This window comes from Monodon monoceros, unplaced genomic scaffold (assembly GCF_005190385.1).
Source record: "Monodon monoceros isolate NGI ecotype Baffin Bay Population unplaced genomic scaffold, NGI_Narwhal_1 Super_Scaffold_19, whole genome shotgun sequence".
Taxonomy (NCBI): Eukaryota; Metazoa; Chordata; class Mammalia; order Artiodactyla; family Monodontidae; genus Monodon; species Monodon monoceros.
The window spans coordinates 26,584,242-26,600,019 of NW_021703775.1; the positions used below are offsets into that span (position 1 = coordinate 26,584,242).

General features: G+C 52.2%; 1 long non-coding RNA gene across 1 annotated transcript; it reads right to left on the minus strand.

Moving 5' to 3' along the window:
• Positions 1–572: 572 nt before the first annotated feature.
• Positions 573–3,537, minus strand: LOC114900734. The gene is made up of 3 exons (XR_003794928.1): positions 3,313–3,537; positions 1,514–1,589; positions 573–1,159 (listed from the first exon to the last, which is right to left on the minus strand). It is a non-coding gene; the product is annotated as an uncharacterized LOC114900734 (long non-coding RNA).
• Positions 3,538–15,778: the final 12,241 nt, after the last annotated feature.

Here is a 15,778-nt window from a genome sequence, read left to right on the forward strand (position 1 = left end):
CGATTCGGGAGGTGGCGCGCGGCACTGTGCTCAGAGGGCAGTAGAGGGGGAAGGAAGGACGTTAGTTAGGTCGGGTGCCTAAGATCACTGCTCTCTGGCTGGTGGAGTCAACGCTTCCTAACTGCGGGGTAGAAACAAGCATGCCCCCCTCCTCCCAGGGGGAAGTGGATAGTCAATTGCAGGAGATTCCCAAATGTTAAAACGAAAAAGGCTACAATTTTCGTCTGGTTCCCTTCCAGACCCTGGGGCGGGGAGGTGGGGGGTGGAGTGGGGGACGGAGGGGGGGCTACTAGGAAATCCACCCTCCTCCTACGCAGTCACACCTAGGAGGTGGCTGTGTGTCGGTGGGACCCGTCTTCCTGCTCCTAGACCACAACCCTTGCCAGCCTCAAATGTGCTTCCAGCCAAGACCCTTCTGTCCTGACAAGATGGGTCCATAGACTTATTCTTCTTTTCTAATTCCAAACATAATATATACATTTTGCATGAAAATTAAACAATACCAAAATTACCATTAAGAAAATGAAAGCCCCTCCATAATCCCCTAACAAAATTACCACCTTTTTTCAGGTTTACTTCTATTCCATACATATACTAACACATTTATTATAATGATTTTTACAAAAATCATTGAATCAAAGTATTTTAAACTGTTTTTAATCTTGCTTTATTTCTCACTTAATGTATATTGGACACGTCACTGTGTCAGTGTATATACCTCCACCAAATTTTTAACAAATGGTTGCACAGCATGCAAATAGTTGAGCCAGCCCACCACTGATGGGCTTTAAGATGGTTTTCCCTTTCCCCTCATGACAAGCATCCTTATAGGCGCTGTGCTCCCTGCAAGTACTTTTTAGGAGCGATTCTTTGTTTTTTGACTGCGTTGGGTCTTCGTTGCTGCGCGAGGGCTTTCTCTAGTTGCAGTGGGCAGGGGCTGCTCTTCTTTGCTCAGGCTTCTCATTGCGGTGGCTTCTCTTGCTGCGGAGCATGGGTTCTAGGCGTGTGGGCTTCAGTAGTTGCAGCATGCAGGCTCAGTAGTTGTGGCACATGGGCTTAGTTGCCCCGCGGCATGTGGGATCTTCCTGGACCAGGGATCAAACCCGTGTCCCCTGCATTGGCAGGCAGATTCTTAACCACTGCGCCACCAGGGAAGTCCCTAGGAGAGATTCTTAAATGTGAAATTCCTGGGATGAGAGAGAGGCTCATTTGAAATGGCTGATGTTGCTGCATTGCCCTCCACAGGCTGTACTGTCTATCTGGTCAGTATATCCACCCATGGTGAGGGCAGGTTCCTTGTGGGTTTAGCCACAACCTCTCTTGAGGTGAGGGCTTAACCTCCCAAATCTTGGAGCTTGCCTGAACTGGTCATTTCTGGAGGTTTCAGCAGCTCACTAAGGACCTCATGAGAGGGTGAAAAGGAAGCTTGTTTGTTCAGTTCAGAGGTGTCAATAGCAAGAGAAAGGATTTCATAACCTTTCTGAGAACAGGGGTGATTACAAAGTGGCCTTACCTCCCAAGGGATCATGGTGGGGTGCAGGATGGAGCAGAGGAGCCAGTCAGAGGAGTGAGGAACTGGGTGGGGTTCCCTGGAAGAGAAACTCTGTCACTCCTAAGGGACAAGGGCCCTCCTGGGCACAAGTGCCTCAGGGACCAGCCCACTAACCTTTTAAGCTCCAGCTGTCTGGAGGCGGGGGGAGGGGGTGTGTGTGGGCAGATCCTGTCCCTGGCCAAAACCACTCAGTTCCAAGAGAACATATAGCCTGACTTTGAAGAAGAGAGAAGGCCAAGACCCACCACAGAGGGATCTTTTTTTTTTTTTTTTTTTTTGCGGTACGCGGGCCTCTCACTGTTGTGGCCTCTCCCGTTGCGGAGCACAGGCTCCGGACGCGCAGGCTCAGCGGCCATGGCTCACGGGCCCAGCCGCTCCGCGGCATGTGGGATCTTCCTGGACCGGGGCACGAACCCGTGTCCCCTGCATCGGCAGGCAGACTCTCAACCACTGCGCCACCAGGGAAGCCCAACAGAGGGATCTTGAGATGGAATCAGATGCTAAATTGGTTGAAAGAGCCTCTGAGCTGGAGCAGCCCTGGAGGGCTTCCTGGAGGAAGAGGTTGGACACTAGATGTGCCTTGGTAGGTGGTGAGGATTTGGACCCTCCCAGAAACCTGAGCAAAGTCATGTTTGTAGGAATGGTCAGTCTGCTCAGGGAACAAGAAGCAGCACGGATTGAGGGTGAGTTGTGGAAGGGCAGGAGGAGCTCTAGCTGGGGATGTGGCAGAAGCCAGTGTAGGGGTGAACCCTACAGCTCCCAGGAGAGGAATTTGTTCTGGGGTCCTAGACTGTCCTTCTGACCTTTGAGTCCCTGGAAACTCTGGCTTAAGAGTCTGGACATGTCCTCCAGGGCTCCTGGAGGCCTATCAAAGGCTCACTTCCCAGGGCAGCGAACTCAGACCTAGGGCGGCGGTTAGCGCCGGGCAGCGCGGTCTCCTGAACACCAGGAGGCGCCATCCACTGCCGCGCGGGTCCGGGGCTGCTCCGCCCACGGACTGCTGGATTTTCCGCAGTGCTGCTAAGCTCCCTGGTGTTCACTCGAGCGAGGGGCCCACCACTCCCACACCTTCACCTTTGCCTCCTTTTCCTTCCCCATCCCCAACCGGGGGCTCTTTCCCCTCGCCTCACCAGGCAGAAGGGGAAGTAGGGGTTTGAGGACAAGGGTTTGAGCCAGGCCTGGGGGGCGAGTCATGGAGGGTCGGAGGGACTGAAGGAGACCGCGCCTCGGTTTCCTCCATTCGCCCTCCCTTTTCCCCTTCCTCCGCCCTTTCCTCGTCCTCCCGACTCCACCCAAGTCCTGCTCTCTCTCCCGTGCCCTCCTTCTTTTCCTCATTCTCCCACCATGATCTTTGGTACCAAGCCAATTTTTACGGGAGTTGGTCCTCCACGTGTAAGCTCATTAAGGAAAAGATGCAAAATTCATAAATATTTGAAGGAAGAAAAAAAATCCATTGCTTCCCCCGCCAGGTGCCAGTCGGCCCTGCTAGCTCAGCGCCCCGCCCCCGCCCGCTCGCAAGCCCAGGCGGAGAGTCCCCTGAGGCGGGCGCGGAGGCCCTGGGCCGGGTAGGGGCCGCGGCCTTCCCAACCCGCGTCCGCGCGTCGCCGAGTCACGGCCCGGCCAGCGTCGCCGCGGGCGGAATAGAGGACGGAGGATTGAGGCTGCCGCCGCGTGTTTGTCCAGTGCCCGCCCCCGCCGCCGCCGGCCCTAATCTCCGATACACTTGCGAGTTGGCTTCCTGCCCCGGGGCCCCCACTCACCGAGCAAACAGGGCGGGCGCGGCGCTGCATCCGAAATGTGGCATTTGAGCAGCGCAGCGGACGAAATCCGGAGCGCGGCCGCTCCGCTGTAATTGCCCTTCCCCGCCCTAATCCTCCGGCCCGGCCCCGCCCGCCGGCTGCGGCCCATTGATTGTTAGCGCCGGAGCCGGGGTCTCGGCCCAGCTCCGGGGGGGGCGCCCCACCCCCTACCCGGGGCCTAGGAGGCAGTCCGGACCCACCTACCCGTCCCCCATGTCCTATCCCTGGCGCCTCTCTCTAGCCGAGGTCAGTCCGGACTTGGAGGCGGAGAATGTCCTTGGAAAGGGCATCGAGGTTGCCAGGGGTAAATGGGGGTGGGGCGAAGAGGGGAATACCCGCAAACTTGCCCCGGCCTGCCAGGCTGAGGGAGGTGAGATCCTAGATCGCGCTGGCCTTTGTTAGGTGAGGCAGGGGGTGCAGAGGACCCACAGGGGCCTGGCTGGGCTTGACCCCCTGAGAGCCCACTATGGAGCTGGGTTTGAGGGGTCCCTGTGTGCCCCAAACCACCCCGTAGACCCCAGTGCTTCTGCAGTGGCGGGGACCCACTTCCTCGGGTCTGCCAGAGTGGCCTGAATCTCACTGCAACCGCATTCAGTCATTCTTCACTGAATATGGGGTGCAGAGTGCCAAGTGCTCCAAGCTGGGAAATAGACATGGTCTCTTCTACAAGTTCTTAATGAGAGACGTCAGTGCCAGGGGAAGAGAGAAATAGCGTGATATGGGAGACTTTGGGGGCAAACCCACTGAGGCCAAGTGATGGCGTTACAGGGACAAGACTCTGTTCCTCGCTGGGGTGAGTTTTCTTTCTTCCCAGCCTCCCATCCAGGCCCCACAGTGCACCCCTTCCCCTCCCAGCACAGCCACCTCAGGCCCGGGAAATTGAACCTTGGCCTTCTGAGCGACCTCCCTGGGCCTAGGCCCACAGTTCAAAGCTTGGCTTCTCTGTGCGGTCGGTGGCAAGCCTCGGCGCTGTGGTGGTGGTAGTGGGGGGGTTTGGTGGGCAGGGAGCAGGGGCCTTCTCTGACACCCTGAGGCCTAGGGAAGGAAAGCTAGGGCTGGGGCCAGAGGCTGGGCCAGGGTAAGTGGAGGTCTAAGGAAATGGAGCACAAAAACAGAGATATAGGAGAGAAATCAGGCTGCGAGGACTTGATAGCTAGAGGCTCATGCCTAGATGCCTCCCCTTAATGCCCTTGAATGGGGCTGGGATGAGGGTGAGGCAAGTGAGGCACCACTGAGGGCACAAATTTAAGGAGGCACTCCCTTTCGAGGTCATACAGAGGCACTCCCTTTCAAGGTCGTACACTCCTGAGAGGGAGTGTCTCCTTGCTTCACCCTAGTCCCAGACCTGCCCTCATTGCCCTAAGTGAGCACTCCCCTGTACAAAGGTGGCCCCAGTCATTGCCCATTACCTGCTGATTTGCCTCATAGCCTGACACCACCTTGATATCATCCTTACTATTCACTTGGTTCATACTGACAGTCTCTCAGCTGGAACAGAAGCAGCATGAGGCAGGGACCTCATTCCTCAAAGCACTAGGTAGGCAGTAGGTGCTGAATAAATAAATAGTTGATGGATGAATAAATGACTGTATCTCCTACCCTCCTTGCCCCCGAGTCTGAATTCTTCCCTCTGGACATGGCCGGCTGCAGTGGCCACCCCGGGGTTTCTTGTTTTACCTCGAAACCCGTTTAATCCTCAGGCCCTCTGCCTGAGAGTGAATTTGCACGATTGGTGTGTGTTTGTTCTTCCATCCTCTGATACTAAGCCCTGCTTCTCTCTCCAGCCTGACGCTGACTCTCTGAGGACAGGGACCAAGCCTGGCCTGGAATTCCTTATCTGCCCTGCAGCACCCAGGCCGGGGTGGCCCTCAATATATGCTGTATGATGAACACCCGGGGCCCTAACACCCATCTGAAGATTTTGTACAAGTCCTCCTAATGCCTTATTTCTTGTTGTGGAGAGGGTGATCCAGGTCACATGTTTCTGCAGTGACAGAACTGAGCTAAAGCCAGGGTCCTGCACCCCAGAAGCAGTGGAATTTCCTCCTCCTGTTTCGTAATTTCATCAGGCAAATTATGAAGGTACAATGCTCTCCGCCTCATGCATTTAGGTGCGGCCTGGTGGGGGCTTCTCAGCTTTCTCGTATCATACCAGGTGCATGGCCACCAACTGTAATAAATGTGACAGAGCACGTGTGAGCAGGTGGGCTTGTATATAGTGTCTGTTGGGTGTGTGTGTGTGTGTGTGTGTGTGTGTGGTGTCTGCTGTGTATGAATGTGTGTGTGCCTGGGAAAGTGTGAGGGTGTATATGGATTCCGTCAGCAGAGGGTGTATACAGCTTCTGTTGGATATGAGCATAGGTTGGGGGGGGTGTTGGCTGGGTGTGTGTGTCTGTTGAGTGTGGGGGTGTGTGTAGTATCTCTTGGGTTGTGTCTATGTGTTTGTAGTGTTTGCGAAGGATGAGGGTAAGTGGTGTCTGTGGGGTGTGTCTGCGGAGTGTGTGCTGTGCTGGCTGGGATGTATGTATGTGATGTCTGCTCTGTGTGCACGATGGCTAGAGTGCCTATAGGCTGTTACATGATACTGCCTTCCAGAAGCCTCTGTGCAAAATGCCTGATGATATCCCCTGACCAATGACCCTGTGCCTGGCCAGAGGCTGCTGCCTCTAGGCCTAGGCTGCCTAAGGAGCCATGCACGGAGTGTCTGGGGAGTCCAGTGTCTCAGGAGGTCAGGAAGCTGAGAGACAGCAGTAACTACTGTGAGCAGGGGCATGGAGACCCAGGCAGGGACAGGAGCTGGCTGCAATAAGTGGACAGAGGCCAGTCTCGAATCCCGTTGAGTATAGATGGCAAGGCCCCACACACCACACAGATCCAGGATGGGGGAGGGGAGTGGACACATCAATCTGGGTCTCGATCCAGTCAACACATTCAGGCTTAGGACAATTCAGAAGAGCCCGGGGAGAAGGCTGAGCTCAGATGGTTAGGGAAGGTGGGACAGAGAAGTGAGTCAGCTCTGAGCGCTAAGGAAGCAGGGGCTGGATCTCAGCCCCACTGCTGACCTGACCAGTGCCCTTGTACAATGTACAGTCTGCCCAAGTGCACACAGTGACCCTGGACCTTGGCCTGGGAACATGCAACTTCTGTTTACTCTGGGGTAGAGAAGAAGAGGACGGCTTTCTCAGGCTTTGAAGGCGGGGGAAGGCCTGGCTGGCTGAGGAGGGGATGGCTTTGGGGCAGGATAGCTGGAGGCCTGTTGGCTGGGCATACTGACTCCTGGGTCCTGGGCTGACTTTCACAGGGAAGGCAAGGCAGAAGCCACCAGCAATCCAGAACCTCTCCGCTCCACAGAGGGCCAGAATGGCCACTCATTGCCCATGGAAGAGCTAAGACAGGGAATGGATGACAAAAAAGTAGAAGGAGGGCTGACCAAAAAGGGCATTCAGAAAGGAGTTTGATAGAGGAGAGGAGAGAAGCCTCCCAAACAGTAATAAGAGTCACCAAGATGACCCACTCACTGGATTTGCAACCCCCGACTGCTAACTTCTGTCCTCAGTTTCGTCATCTGGTTTTGGGGGTTGAACTAAAACAATTTTAAGGTTCATTTCCCTATGACTCTAACCCCAGAGAACTGGCCTGGCCTCGGCCTGACCCAGTGACGGCTCACACTAGCTCCTGCCCTCAGTCACGGCGAAGCTGGGAGAGTGTGTGCTGCTCGGTGGAGTGGAAACCCAGCCCAGGGCCCAGATCTCGCTGTCTGGAACACCGTGCTCACAAGTGAACAAAGACTTGAAAGGACAGTTACAAACTTTTAGCTCCAAGGAGGACTGTGTCTTTCTAACTCAATTCTAGAATTAAATTTGGAGCTCACATCTTTAAGACTTCCAGGGCTGAGATTCTGGGAAAGTCCAGCCAAACTCCAGAGCTAATGTGAGTAACCTGCGACCATTTCTTTGGTCGCTGAGGCCTTTAGGACAGAGAAGGGCAAGAGGCAGAGAGCACCAGACCTTTGGAGGTCGGGAGAGCTTGGTGGGAGAACGTGGTGGAGGAGGGAGCCGGCTGTCTCGGCGCTGAAGAGGGAGGGGGGAGTGGTGAGCAAGACTTTCCATCCCTTCAGTAAAACAAAAAAAATCATTTCTCCTATTTCCTTGGCTAAGATTAATGATAAATTGTCTATCCCCTAAAAGAAAATGATAAAGACTCTAATTTTACTTGGAGGCTCAGAAATGCCATTTCTACGCAAAACAGGGAGCCCATAATCAGACTTGAGCGGGGAAGAGCTTTGATAGAAAATGTTTTCCTCTGTCCCTCTATTTCTTCCCCTCCTTTCCCTGTGAACCAAGATGCCCGACAGCTAAGAACAATGCTCAATAAAGTGAAATCATATTTTAGTCAAAATAGGCCGAGACTGCTCCCAGCCAACTGTAAATTAGCATTTTGAGGGCAAATATGCTGACAATTTGAGATAATGAAGCCTGATTATTCAATCCAATGAATGTTAACTAGGGAGCAGAGGCTCCTCCGCCTTATCTCACTCTCTTCGATTTACTTTTTAATCGTTTCACGTTTGAACTCTTTATTTGTTTCTGTTTTATGTGCCCCCTCCCTCCCTCTGTCTCTGTCTCTGTCTCTCTCTCTCTCTCACACACACACACACACACACACACACACACACTCGGTCTCCCTCCCTTCTCTCCCCACTCCACTCCTGCCCAGGCTGCAGGAGACCATCGGAGTTGGCCAGTCTGTCCATCCAGTCCACCTAGCCTTCACGTTGGCTCAGCAAGCCCCATGGAGCACCCACCACGTGCATGGCTCTTTGTGGAGTTGGCAGGGGGTGGGGGACCAGTGTGCACTAAACACTTGATACAGTTGCTGCTTCTCTGAGCTTAGAGCAAGGCTGGGTACAGGATATGGGAGAGTCACACGCACTTATAGAGGAATATACCGGGGGCTTGTGAGGTGCAGGAATCCAAAACAACAGGAGGAATGCCTTTTAAGGCCTTCAGTCACCCTCCCTGAAAGGTCCATGGGGAGCCCCCACCCCAATCCCAAGGAATCATGGAAACCTTTCTTAGATTATTCTTCATTCCAGGAAGGACTAACTTCATACTCTGTGGGCCCAGTGCAAAGCAAAAATGCAGAGACCCTTGTTAAAAAATTATTGAGAATTTCAAGGTGGTGAAGGCAGAGCACTCACTAAACCAAGCACGTGGACCTTCTTCTGAGCAAGGGGCCTGGGCAACTGCACAGGTCATACATGTAGCTGGCCCTGGCTCCAGGAGCTCCTGGTGGAGGTAATCCAAGAAGGCTTTCTGGGGGAAGAATGAGGCCATTCTTAAGCAAGGAGTGCTGTTCCTGAGACCCTGGGGAGGGTCCCAGCTGACCAGGGCTAGCCCTGGGTGGGTGGAGGGGACAAGGCAGGAACCCCCAGCTTCTGAACAGCTGTCAGCACGGCTGTGTTTCCCCTTGGCAGTGCCTGTTCTCCAGCCCAGAAATGATGCTTACTTGGTGGTGGAACTAACAGCTCCCACCTGGGCAAGGCTGCCCCCATGCTCTGTTGCTCACCTGAGCCTCGGCTTCCTCCTTTGACCTTGACCTCGCTCTTTCCCTCACCAGTGCCTTCCTCCAGTTCCTGCCCCTTTCCCCATGGACTCCTGCCACGCAGTGCCAGGCCCTGCAGCTCCCCTTCCCTCTGTGCTCAGCGAGTGTCCCTCATGGTATGTGCAGCAGGCAGTCTCCTCCCGAGTAGCCCATGGTCCACCCCTTCTCCACCCTTCCCCTAAGCATGCCCACTCCCTGCCAGACCACATCCAGCACGCTCAGACACCTCAGCGCCTCTGCTCATGTGGCTTCCTCACACGGAGTGTCTTCCTTCAGCCCCCTCCCACCTCCCATCTACTCTATTTTCATCCCCTTCTTCATACCCAGCCAAAGAGCTTTGGTGTCAACCAGCCCTGGTTCTATGCCCTATTTTGCCCTTTACCTGTGTGTGCTCTTGGGCAGGCTGTTTAACCTCTCTGAGCCTCAGTTTCCCTGTGAGTAAATGGGGATGTACTAAGCCCTGTCTTATGAGGTAGGTGGGAGGATGGAATGAGCTGTGCAGGGGGCTGGGCCTTGTGAATGTGTGAATATGCTAGCTTACCACTCTGGGAGGCCAAAAGGTGAGCTGCCCTCTCAGAACATCTGTACCACTTGGAGTCCCCATCACACTATGTGGCCTGCAGTCTTGCACTGTTTCCTCCATCTGAGTTTCCCACAAGTGGGGTGGTGGACACTGAGAATGGGCTCCCCCAACCTCCCATGTCTCCTCCCTCCTTTTGGCTGGAGAGGCTGGAAAACTAAAACCTGTATTTCCCAGTCTCCTTTGCAGCTAGGGCTCTAGAAATGAATAGGATTCCACCAATCAATCACATTCGTGACATCTGGAAGGTGGATGTGAGGCCGAGGCTGTTTTCTGTCTCTGGTGGTTTCTGGGTTTTTGTTTGTTTTCTACAGCAGCTTCACATGGTCCCTTCTCTAGCTTCTGGATGTCAAGAGGCAAAGACAGTGGTGACAACGTCAGTAGTGACTTGATTCTGGTTTCTTGATCTCTGTATTTTAGCTACAGTGGGTTTGAGCCCATTCAGAAGATGAGACCAATAGAGTTTGTAGTGCCACTGGGGTCAGTTTAGAATTCTTCTGGAAATCATGCCTGGGTGTTCAGTCTCAAATTTACTATTCTGGCCCTTCCAACAATTTGGAAAACACCTAATTCTCCGTACTAAATCTCTCCTTGTTTAAAATGTCCAAAGAGTTTTTCTCCACAGAACCTTGACAGGCACAGGTGCAAACCAGGACTTCTCTTTATCCTGCATACTCACAGCGCAGCAGCTACAAGGTCTCCGCCTCTCAGAGAAAGCCTCACCCTTCACACCTGCAGACCCAGCACCACACGGGCTTCACGTGCTGGTCATTGCTCGTTTGTACTTCCATTCACCTCCTGCCCTTCCCCTGCTCTGCCCCATGTGCAGGGAGCTGACCCTGCAAATTATGTTTCCCAGGCTGCTCTGTCCATTGGTTTCCTGCTGGGTTCAACCAACGTGAGGCACTGGTGGGAGACTGGAGGGTGGGAGGAGGGAAAAGCCCAGAGTATTTCTCATCCTCTCTCTGCTTCCAGTGGCATCTATTCTGTGTAGCCAGCTTCTGCCAGGCACCACCCTCCCCCAAATGACTCCAGCTCCCAGCTGTTGGCCCCTCGGAGTTGTAGCTCTCACCTGGAAGCCCCAGCCTCTGGCTCTGGTCAATACCACCTTCCCCCCTTATGGTCCAGCTCCGGGGTCCTAGTAGCTTCCTGCAACAGTTAATCTTTCAGTTGCCTCGCCTTCCCCAGTTTTCATCACTTCCAACACTCCTGTAACTGGGTTCTCGAATTAAATCCCCTCTGTAGTGAGCAATCTGGTGTGAGTGGCTTTTCCTGACTGTAACATTATTCCCCATACATGCCAGTAGTGGGGCTGAGGGCCCCGAGCCACATCTTCCCTCCTCAGGGACACAGCCTGTCTCTGGGGCCTGCTTGGCCAGCTTGTCCTGGTCCAGGCTGCAGATGCATCTGGGCAGGGTCCTGCAGGCTCCCCTTCCCTAGCTGGAGGGGGGGCTGGAGGAGGAGCCAGGGTGAATGGCAGCTTTCGCCAACACCTCACTCTTCTCTTCTTGACATGTTTACTCACAGGCTGTCTGGCAAGTGAGAATCCTCCCTAATGGATGTTTCCCCCAATTAAATAATTAACTCAGAGTGTTGCTAAGCGTCCTCAGCAAAGCATCTTCCGGTCCTGGAGGCTCCCCCATGCCAGCCCGTGGCTGCTGCCAGCCAGGGTCTGGCCATAGCAGAGACCAGGGAGGCTGGTGCGTGGAGCCAGAGGTTGGAGAGGGGAGGGAGCCCCAGATGTTTCAGGGCCAGGGTAAGGGAGAGGAGCGCACTGGAGAGAGAAGGGAAGAGGAGTGTCTAGAAAAGGGAGGCCAAGGCTCATAGGAGGGGACAGCAGACAATAGGGTAAGGAACCTACAGGCAAGAGGCTAAGTATGCTGTGGTTCATTCATACTGTGGAATATCACTCAGCCCTTCAAAGACATGAGATAAATTTATATGTACAGACAGCAAAAGATCTCTATGATATCATAAGTGAAAAAAATGCAGAGTTTAGGTACACGCAGTTTAATTTAAGTAAAACAATGTGCACATGGGCACATATATACCTGCCCATCTATGAAAGAGGGGCAGTGAAGTGCAGCACGCTCGGTTCTGGGGTGACCCCTGTGCCTGGGAGTGGAGTGAGAAGAAGGCAAGGTTCTTGTTTTACTCGGCACTCCTGAAATGCTTGACTCTTACAACCAGAATGTATTCTTATATAACTTCTATAATTAAAACAAAAAGAATATAGTGAAGAATACTGTTAGGAAAAAACCCAAATAGCTATATTTTAAAAAAATGGCACAGAGGAGGATGTAGGTGTTAGATAAATTGAAGAAAATAGATACTTAATCCCAGGAAGTCTAGACTCTCGAATCAGTAGATTTGAGATTGAAAAAAATCATTTTGGCCTCACGTCATAGTGAGAAATAGGTTTTTAGCAGATCCCAGTACACACATGTATATATATCTGAAATTCCACAAAATGATATTTGCATTTAGTACATGTCACACACCATAGTATTTTCTATTCTTTTAAAAATTTCCCTTTAAAACTATTGGTTGTGATCCTCTAAATAGATTTCAAGCATTAATGGGTTCCAAACTGCAGTTTGGAAAACACTGTCTAAACTGATGGGGCTCCTGGGCCCTCTTAAGAGAGCCTTGGCTGTCAAGAGTCCCCCCAGGTCTGGAGGGGAAGCGAGGAGATTTTTCTGTTTCAAGTCCCTGAGGGAACTGGGAGAGATGTTCTTTGCTGGAAAGACCACAGGGCGGCAGCGCTGGCTGCATTCACTACCAACCCAAGCGTCAGCCCAGAGGTTTATCTTTAAAACAGAATTGAACCATCACCTATGCTCACCCCTACCTCCCAAGGGGCCCCTGAATCGAAAGGCATTACAGGCAGGCCCCCATATAGAAAGCAAAGCAAAAACTCAAAACACTCCACGGTGAGCAGCCCAGACTCCCCCTCCCCCCGTTGGTGTAGCGAAGTCTTAAGAATGGAACCAAATCCCACCCAAGTTCAAAAGTGGCCTTGGGCAAGTTCCCTAACCTCTTTGTGTCTCAGTTTCTTCATCTGTAAAACGGGCATAGGTAATAATACCTCCTTCCCTCAAAGAGTTTCAAAGATCAAATGAGTTAATACATATAGAGCCCTAAGAACAGCGCCTGCAGTCAGTAATTGTAAGCTATTATCACACTGCTTTCCCTCCGATTGCTCCCACTCTGGAGATGTGACTGGCGGGCGGGCAGCCCTTTAGTGGTCAAATAACTGCAGACATGAATGAAATCCAGGAGAGTCTATTTCCAGCCTTTCCCTCCGGCTGGGCAATGGGCTGGAGCAGTTGGTCGGGGTGAGGGGTGGTGGAGTGTGGCAGGCACCGATGAGGTTGATAAGCCACGAGTCCCGCTCCCTTGTGACCCAGCCTGGGGGGCCTGGCCGCCCTGACCCCTGACTCCTCCCATCCCCCCCGCCCCAGGCAGGCCTATCTTGGCCAGCACTGCCCACCCCCCTCCCCTAGCCAGTGGGGCGGGAGACAGACACACCCTGCAGACCTGGAACGAGTGTACCAACCTAAGGTCGTTTGGGAAGGTGGGAGCAGCCCGCCACTTCCCTCCTGCGGACTCTGCTCCTTCTCTCCACCACGTACAGCACTCTTGTACAAGCTCACCTCTCCCCAGGGCTTTCGTTCTCAGGTCAGCCTCCTTTCTCTCTTCTCTGATCCTGCTAAAAAGCATGCTTAATGCACCTGGCTCCCCAAAGCCCTTTCCTTGACCTCGGTTAAGCCAGGCCCATCTCAGCCATCACTGGCCACGAGGCCAGCACCTACAATTTCTTTGTCTTTAGAAACCTGAAAAAAGCATTCAAAAGGGCTGTGTTTGTTTGTTTTAGCTGTCTTAATGGAGACAAACAACACAAGGGTGGAACAAAGAAGCACCAGAGAACTAGCCCCAGCATTTAAATTTGAATAAATTGAAATTTTTCTCTTTCTGGCATATAGTTTTATGGGTTTTGACAAACGCAGAGAGTCCTGTAACTGCCACCAAAATCAAGATGTGAAACAGTCTATCACCTCCCCAAATTTCGTCCTCCCTCTTAACTTTACTCAGCTTCTCTTCCACCCACCCCCTTGCAGCAACTCATTTGTTCTCCTTCCCCATAGTTTACCTTTTCCAAAAATGTCATATAAATGGAATGCTAGAGTGTGTAGCCTTTTAAGCCTGACTTCTTCACTCAGCATAGCCCATTTGAGATTCAGTCATGTCACTGCATGTATGAATAGTTCGTGCCTTTTTATTGCTAAGTAGTATTCCATTGTATAAGTGTGTCACAGTTTGCTTACCCATTACAGGTGACAGACATGTGAGTAGCTTCTAGTTTGGGGCCATAATAAATAAAGCTGCTATATGTACGTTGGTGTACAGGTTTTTGTAAGAACATAAGTTTTCATTTCTCTTGAGTAAATACCTAGGAGTAGGGTTGCTAAGTCACAGGCAAGTTATTTCAAAGTAAAGAGAACAAATCTCCTTCCCAGTCCTCTAGCTCCCCAGGAAGCCTCCATTACATTTTTCTTTGTATTTTGCCAAAGATGTGTGTGCGTGTGTGTGTGAGAGACACACACACACACACACACACACACACACACACAGAGAAAACATATAATCTTTCTTTAAAGAATAGAAGTGATCAGATAATACACATATTTTGCTTTTGTTGCCTTTTTCACCTAATGGATCTTGAAGATTATACCCTCCTAATTCCTATAGCCCCGTCTCATTCTTTTCTATGAGTACTGGATGTACCATACTTTACTTAACAACTCCGTATTGATGATTTCTGATTTTTTTTTTAAATTACAATGTTGTAACAAACATCCTGTACAGGTTTTCCTTGCTGTCTGAAAGTAAAGTGTTCTTATGAAACCTTTTATAAGCTGAAATGGTGTAACGTGAGGAAGCATATACCTTAGGACACATCTTGCTAACAGATGCACAAAATAAATGGAGATAAAGCACAGATGCTCACGGACACAGTTCAGAGCTATGGCAGCTGATGCTGAGAGGCTGAGAGCAGTTCCCAGGGGAGGAGCTTGGTGGTGCCCCTCTTGCTGCTGAGGGTGCGAGCTGCCTCCAGGACAGCTCACTGCAAAACAAACGCAGAAGGCTATTTTCGCTTTTCACCGTAAAAGGGAAACTCCTCTTCAAATTTCTTTTGGTTAGCAAAAACTGTTGCCAATGCCCATCTCTTTCAAAATCGTAAGATCGAAGCGGCATGGGGTGAGCTTTTGAAAAGTGGGGGACACCTGTATATGCTTCTTGCGCTGTGGTTTGAGCACGACTACAGGGTAACTCAAAGGTGGAGTTCTTTTTTTTTTTTTTTGCGGTACGCGGGCCTCTCACTGTTGTGGCTTCTCTCGTTGCGGAGCACAGGCTCCGGACGCACAGGCTCAGGACGCGCAGGCTCAGCCGCTCCACGGTATGTGGGATCCTCCCGGACCGGGGCACGAACCCTTGTCCCCTGCATTGGCAGGCGGACTTTCAACCACTGCACCACCAGGGAAGCCCAAAGGTGGAGTTCTTAAAAGAATAGTGTACATCCCAACTGCCAGTTGCTGCCTGCCTCCACTCCTGCCTGGCCCATAGCAGTTTGGCCAGTGCTCCCAGCACACCAGTGAAATGGCTGTCACCAAGGCTACCACTGGCCCTTCACACTCATCCTCCTCAATTTCTCAGAGGCCGTCAGTGTTGCTGACACCACCCTTCTGTTTGAAACATTCCTTTCGGGGTTTCTGGTCTCTCTTGGGTTCCTTACTTGTCTGATGATCTCTTCCACATTTCCACTTCCTCCCCACAGTCCTTGCGGACGTTCAGCATGATACACTCGGCTCTCTCCTGCGCCCCTTGCATCCCACCCCCATCTTCAGCTGCACTTGCTATCAGGCAGCTCCTGCTTTAAAGTCCACAGTTCTGAGCTCTGTTCTCAGCTCTAGTCAACTTCCTGCCCACATTGTGAGCCCAACATCCCAAACCTGACTCAGCATCTTGCTGCCCTCCACAGCTGTTCCTCACTTGCCAGCCCTGGCTTTATTTATGCAGCTGCCATGCTTCTAGGAAACTGGAGGGCTTTGTGTCCCCTCACTCTCTCCTCCTACTAATTAGTCACCCAAAGTTGCCCCTCGCATGATTCTTCCCCTTCTAATTCCACGGCCAATCACTCTGAGGCTGGGCTTCCCTTCACAGTAAGGGCTGACTCTTGCT